The sequence below is a fragment of the Bos grunniens genome, chromosome 6, assembly GCF_055505025.1.
Source record: "Bos grunniens cultivar Pamir isolate PY7600 chromosome 6, Bosgru_T2T1.0, whole genome shotgun sequence".
In the NCBI taxonomy this organism is placed as follows: Eukaryota; Metazoa; Chordata; class Mammalia; order Artiodactyla; family Bovidae; genus Bos; species Bos grunniens.
The window spans coordinates 46,706,122-46,712,565 of NC_141170.1; the positions used below are offsets into that span (position 1 = coordinate 46,706,122).

The window sequence follows — 6,444 nt, forward strand, 5'->3', positions numbered from 1 at the left end:
ATGATGATGAGATGCTGAACTTTGGTTTAGAACATGTTGGTTCAACTCTTTAATCTGCTACTGTTTTAGATCACCTTGGCCAAGGACTCTACTCTCTCTATGATTTGGTTGTCTGTAAAATTGAAGGATTAAAAATTTTTTTCAAATTAGTTAGGGTTGTTGTTTAAAGTACTATCAAAACCTTACATGCACATAGTTTAAAGATAAGTAGTTTTACAAAGCTTGTTTGAAAACAGCATCCCTTCCCCACCACTTCCGTTATTCAAAGGAAAACACTTCCAACTTCTCTTCCTTTTCGTATTTGCCCCTGTGTCTCTATGTTATATGCTTAAGTTTCTCATTTTTAAAATTGTGGTAAAATATACATGAGATTTTAACCATTTTAAACATACAGTTCAATGGAATTAAGTATATTCACACTGTTGTGCAATCATTATCAGTACCCATCTCCGGAATTTTTTTCATCATCCCAAACTGAAACTCTGTACCCATTAGAGTGTAAGCTTCCTTGACCCCCAGTCCTTAGTAAAATCTCCATTCTGCTTTCTGTCCCTACATATTTGACTATTCTGGGAGCTTCATGTAAGTGGAACCACACAATATTTGTCCTTTAGTGTCTGGCTTCTTTCACTTGATACCATGTCCTCAAGGTTTATCCCTGCTGTCGTATGTGTCAGAATTTTCTTCCTTTTTAAGGTTGAATAAAATTTCATTGTTTGTATATACAGGGTTTTGTTTTCCCATTCATCTGTCAGTGTACTTTTGGGTTGCTTCCACCTTTTCGTTATTGTGAATAATATTGCTGTGAACATGAGTATACAAATACCTGGTTTAGGTCCTGTTCTCAATTCTTTTGAGTACAAATGTGAAAGTGGAATTGCTGGATCATATATGTTAAGTGGTAACACTTAAATTTAATTTTTTTTGAGGACCTAACAGCCTGTTTTCCATAGGGGCTGGACCATTTTACATTGCTACCAGCAATGCACAAGAATTCCAATTTCTCCACATCCTTACTTGTTCTTCCTTTCTTTTTAAAAAACATTAGAAGTGTCACCAATTTGCGCATTGTCCTTGTGTGGGACTATACTGATCTCTATGTCATTCCAATTTAATAAATGTGCTGCTGACGTGAGCACTTTGCATGTTTTTGCTTTTTACTTTCCGGAAAATTTCCTTAATTTTATCTTCTAGCCCTTCTACTGAGCTTTAATTTCTGCTACTATACATGTAATTTCCAAGAAATTTTGGTCGATGGTATCAAATATTCATGTTTCTTTTTCAAAAGAACTTCTTTTTTTTTTTTTAACATTGCATTTTTTAGAAGACTTTATTTTTTAGAGCAGATTTAAGTTTACAAAAAAACTGAGAGGGAAGTACTGAGATTTTCCATATACTCCCTGCCCTCACACATCAACATTACCAGAGTGGTACTTGGCGTAACCAAGGATAATCCTATGTTGACATCATAATCACCCAAAGTCCATAATTTACATTATGGTTCACTCTTGGTGTTGTACACCCTATGTTAGGACGAATGCTTAATGACAAATCCCATCACTGTAATATTGTCCAAAGTATTTCCACAGCCCTAAAAATCCTTTGTGTTCTGCTTATTCATTTCCCTTCCCACCCACCGTTACCCTTGGTAGCCACTGGTCAATTACCTTCATAGTTTCATCTTTTTTAGAATGTCATGTCATATATTAACAATTGGAATCATAGAGCCTTTTCAGATTGGCTTCTTTCACTTAGTATTATGCATTTTTTGATTACTCTATGTCTCTATGTCTTTCCATGGCTTGATAGCTCACTTCTTTTTGGCACTGAATAATATTCAATTGTCTGGATGCACTACAGTTTATCTATTCACCTACTGAGGGACATCGCAGTTGATTCCAAATTTTGACCATTATCAGCAAAGCTGCTATAAACACCTTATGCAGGTTATTGTGTGGGTGTAAGTTTTCCACTGCTTTGGGTAAATACTAAGGAGCATTGTTGTTGGATTGTATAGTAAGAATATGTTTAATCTTGTAAGAAAACAAAACTGTCTTCAAAAGTGGTTTGCCACTTTTGCATTCCCACTAGCAGTACATGAGAGTTCCTGTTACTCCACATTCTTGTTCGCATTTCATGTTCTCATTCAATGCTGTGGATTTCAGCAACACTAATAAGTGTGTAGTAGTAGCTCATTGTTTATTTGCACTTCCCTGGTGACATATGATGTGGAGTATCTTTTCATATACTTATGAGTCACTTGTATATCTTCTTTGGTAAGGTGTCTGTTAAGGTCTTTTGTCCATTTTTAAATTGAGTTGGTCTTTTTCTTATTGTTGATCTTTAAGAGTTTTCATATATTTTTCATAACAGTCCTTTATCAGATGTGCTTTTGCAAGTATTTTCTTGCAGTTTGTGGCTTGTCTTCTCATTCTCTTGGTATTGTCTTTCACAGAGCAGAAGTTTTTAATCTTAATGAAGTCCAGATGATCAATTCTTTCTTTCATGGATTTTGTCTTTGATGTTGTATCTAAAGAGACATCACTGTATCCAAGGTCACTTAGGTTCTCTCCCACGTTATCTTCTAAGAGTTTCATAGTTCAGTGTTTTACATTTAGGTTATGATCCATTTTGGGTTAGTTTTTGTGAAAGGTGTAAGGTCTGTGTCTATACGCCTTTTCTGCATGTGGATGTTTAGTTGTGCCAGCGCCATCTGTTGAGGTGAACAGCTTTGCTCCATTAGACCATCTTTTGCTGGTTTTAGAAAAGGCCGAGGGACCAGAGATCAAATTGCCAACATCTGCTGGATCATGGAAAAAGCAAGAGAGTTCCAGAAAAACATCTATTTCTGCTTTCTTGACTATGCCAAAGCCTTTGACTGTGTGGATCACAATAAACTGTGGAAAATTCTGAAAGAGATGGGAATACCAGACCACCTGACCTGCCTCTTGAGAAATCTGTATGCAGGTCAGGAAGCAACAGTTAGAACTGGACATGAACAACAGACTGGTTCCAAATAGGAAAAGGAATACGTCAAGGCTGTATATTGTCACCCTGTTTATTTAACTTCTATGCAGAGTACATCATGAGAAACACTGGACTGGAAGAAACACGAGCTGGAATCAAGATTGCCGGGAGAAATATCAATAACCTCAGATATGCAGATGACACCACCCTTAGGGCAGAAAGTGAAGAGGAACTCAAAAGCCTCTTGATGAAGGTGAAAGTGGAGAGTGAAAAAGTTGGCTTAAAGCTCAACATTCAGAAGATGAAGATCATGGCATCTGGTCCCATCACTTCATGGGAAATAGATGCGGAAACAGTGGAAGCAGTGTCAGACTTTATTTTGTTGGGCTCCAAAATCACTGCAGATGGTGATTGCAGCCATGAAATTAAAAGACGTTTACTCCTTGGAAGGAAAGTTATGACCAACCTAGATAGCATATTCAAAAGCAGAGACATCACTTTGCCGACAAAGGTCCGTCTAGTCAAGGCTATGGTTTTTCCAGTAGTCGTGTATGGATGTGAGAGTTGGACTGTGAAGAAAACTGAGCGCCGAAGAATTGATGCTTTTGAACTGTGGTGTTGGAGAAGACTCTTGATAGTCTCTTGAACTGCAAGGAGATCCAACTGGTCCATTCTAAAGGAGATCAGTCCTAAGTGTTCTTTGGAAGGACTGACGCTAAAGCTGAAACTCCAGTACTTTGGCTACCTCATGCGAAGAGTTGACTCATTGGAAAAGACTCTGATGCTGGGAGGGATTGGGGGCAGGAGGAGAAGGGGACGACAGAGGATGAGATGGCTGGATGGCATCACCGACTCGATGGACGTGAGTTTGAGTGAACTCCAGGAGTTGGTGATGTACAGCGAGGCCTGGTGTGCTGCAGTTCATGGGGTCGCAAACAGTTGGACATGACTGAGCGACTGAACTGAATGGAACTGACTCCTTTTTCAGAGATCAGTTGAGTGTACTTATAGGGGTCGATTTCTAGGCTCTCTATTCTGATCCATTGGTCTTTTTGCTCATTCTTTCACCAATACCTTACTGTCTTGATTACTAAGTAAATTTATAGTAAGTCTTGAAGTTGGATAGTGCCTTGTTCTTTTTCTGGGGTGAAATAAATTTTCCTCTCTGTCTGAGCACTTTAACTACATCTATTTAAGGCATTATTTTGCCTCCATGGTCTCTTTTTTCCCCAAGCTGGCTCCCCCCAACCACTTCCTTTGTTTTAGTTTCTGTCTTTTGTGCCACAGACTTTCCTTTGGAGATCTGGTGATCCTTGGTCATCTGTTCATATTTAAGGGCTCTGAGCAGATTGGAAGGTCTGGGTTTGTTGATTATGAGATTCACTGAAGGATGACCTGGCTGGAAAAATTTGTTGAATCTATAGATATTATTTTGGACTACTCAGGTTCTCTAGAGAAATATTTTCCAATTTCCTGGTTCAAAGATATAGCCCTGATTCCCTTCAACTGGAGCTCATTCAGAAAAAACATTGGGGAGGGTTGTGTGTAGGGTCTTGTCAACATTCAGTATACATTCTGTTAACATTTCTGAGTACTGAAGGACTCTCAACTGGGCTGAGCGTCCCCTAGTCCAGAAGCTCTGCTTTCTATCTCCACAGAGTAAACTTCCAGAATTTGTATGGGGTGGTGGAGAAACATCTAATCTGCTGCATTGAATGGGAGAGAGGGATCTGAGGGTCTAATGCTTCTTAAACAGAAATCAACTCATTCCCTCAATTGTCCTCTGTTTGCCCCTATTTCAGAGGCACTTGGTGCTGCCAACCTTGATCTGGATCTTCCTGGGATTCTGTAATGGAACTGGATTGCTTCTCAGCTTTCCCTCTGCAGCTTCAGGATTTAGGTCTAAGTGAGCTATCTGAGTTAATTACCACTCACTCACTGTTTTCAGGCTTACAGTATTTTGTTGCTATGCTTCTTCTCCCATCCTTTTTATCTTGTATATCTTAACACAATCTTTTTACTGTCATTTTGGAAGAATGTGGAGGGAAGGAAATTAAATATATAATATGTGCTTGATCTTACATTTTTCTCCAGTATGCTAATGTATTTTTTAGTTCTAATAGTCTGTGAATCTAAGATGGATGATAGATTGTAAAAAATCTAATCTCAATTATGCAAGGCTGTGCTGCACAGAATATAGATCTCCCTAACTACTAGGGCTTCCTCTACTAGCTGCTCACTTGCTTGGTTCCCTACTGTCAGAACACATGGGGGCAAAAGGTATGGTGAAATTCCCAACAATCTGCTTTACAACTTCATTTCTGGCAAAACAGACTACAGAAAGGAAAATATTAAGACTCATGACTGAAAGTGAGGGTTTACTGTTTTACATTATTTATGGTCTCTTAGCTTACTGGGGCCGGAGAAGGCAATGGCACCCCACTCCAGTACTCTTACCTGGAGAATCCCATGGATGGAGGAGCCTGGTAGGCTGCAGTCCATGGGGTCGGTAGAGTTGGACACAACTGAGCGACTTCACTCTCACTTTTCACTTTCATGCATTGGAGAAGGAAATGGCAACCCACTCCAGTGTTCTTGCCTGGAGAATCCCAGGGACAGGGAAGCCTGGTGGGCTGCCGTCTATGGGGTCGCACAGAGTCGGACATGACTGAAGCGACTTAGCAGCAGCAGCAGCTTACTGGCATGCTGTGATTCATGGGGTCACAAAGAGTCGGACACGACTGAGCGACTGAACTGAACTGAACTGAGCTTACAATTAGATTCAATATTTTAATGTTTAAAAATCATCTTTCTTTGAGGGTATTACCCTGGAAGTCCAGTGGTTTGGACTCTGCATTCTCATGGTCGAGACCCAGTTCAATCCCTGTTTGGGGAACTAAAATCCTGCAAACCAAAAAATTTTGCCCCCTCTCCAAATTAATTTTCTTTCAATTGATAATAAGCAAAGGAATGTATCATTTCAAGATGTTGTGTTTGTTAAAAATATTTTTTATGTGTATCATATGATTAGATCAATCACATGAGGCATGTTCAAATAAATAAATGGAGGCATGAAAACCAGTCAGATAACCTCCTTAAGTATATATAGCTAATGAGTATCTTTTTGAAAGAGAGTCAGAAAAATCAGTTTTTTCTTTCATCTATGTCTACTTGGTAGTGATAAGAGAGTGTTCATTCTCTTGGAGCAGTCCAGTTTATGGAGGAGATTTGGCAGCAGTACTGTTACCATCTGTAACTGCTATTCATTTAGTATCTACTAGGTGCTTGCATGAGTGCATGCTAAACTGCTTCAGTCATGTCTGATTCTTTGTGCCCCTGTGGATCATAGCCCTCCAGGCTCCTCTGTCCATGGGATTCTCCCCATCTGTCCATGGGATTCTCCAGGGGAGAATACTGGAGTGGGTATTCCCTGTCCATGCCCTCCTCCCAGGCTCTTCCTAACACAGGAATTGAACC

At 39.6% G+C, this 6,444-nt stretch overlaps 1 non-coding gene across 1 annotated transcript; it reads right to left on the minus strand.

Annotated features, from left to right (window-relative positions):
- Window positions 1-1,037: 1,037 nt before the first annotated feature.
- LOC147370651 (U6 spliceosomal RNA) lies at window positions 1,038-1,139 on the minus strand. The gene has a single exon (XR_015166337.1). It is a non-coding gene; the product is annotated as a U6 spliceosomal RNA (small nuclear RNA).
- Window positions 1,140-6,444: the final 5,305 nt, after the last annotated feature.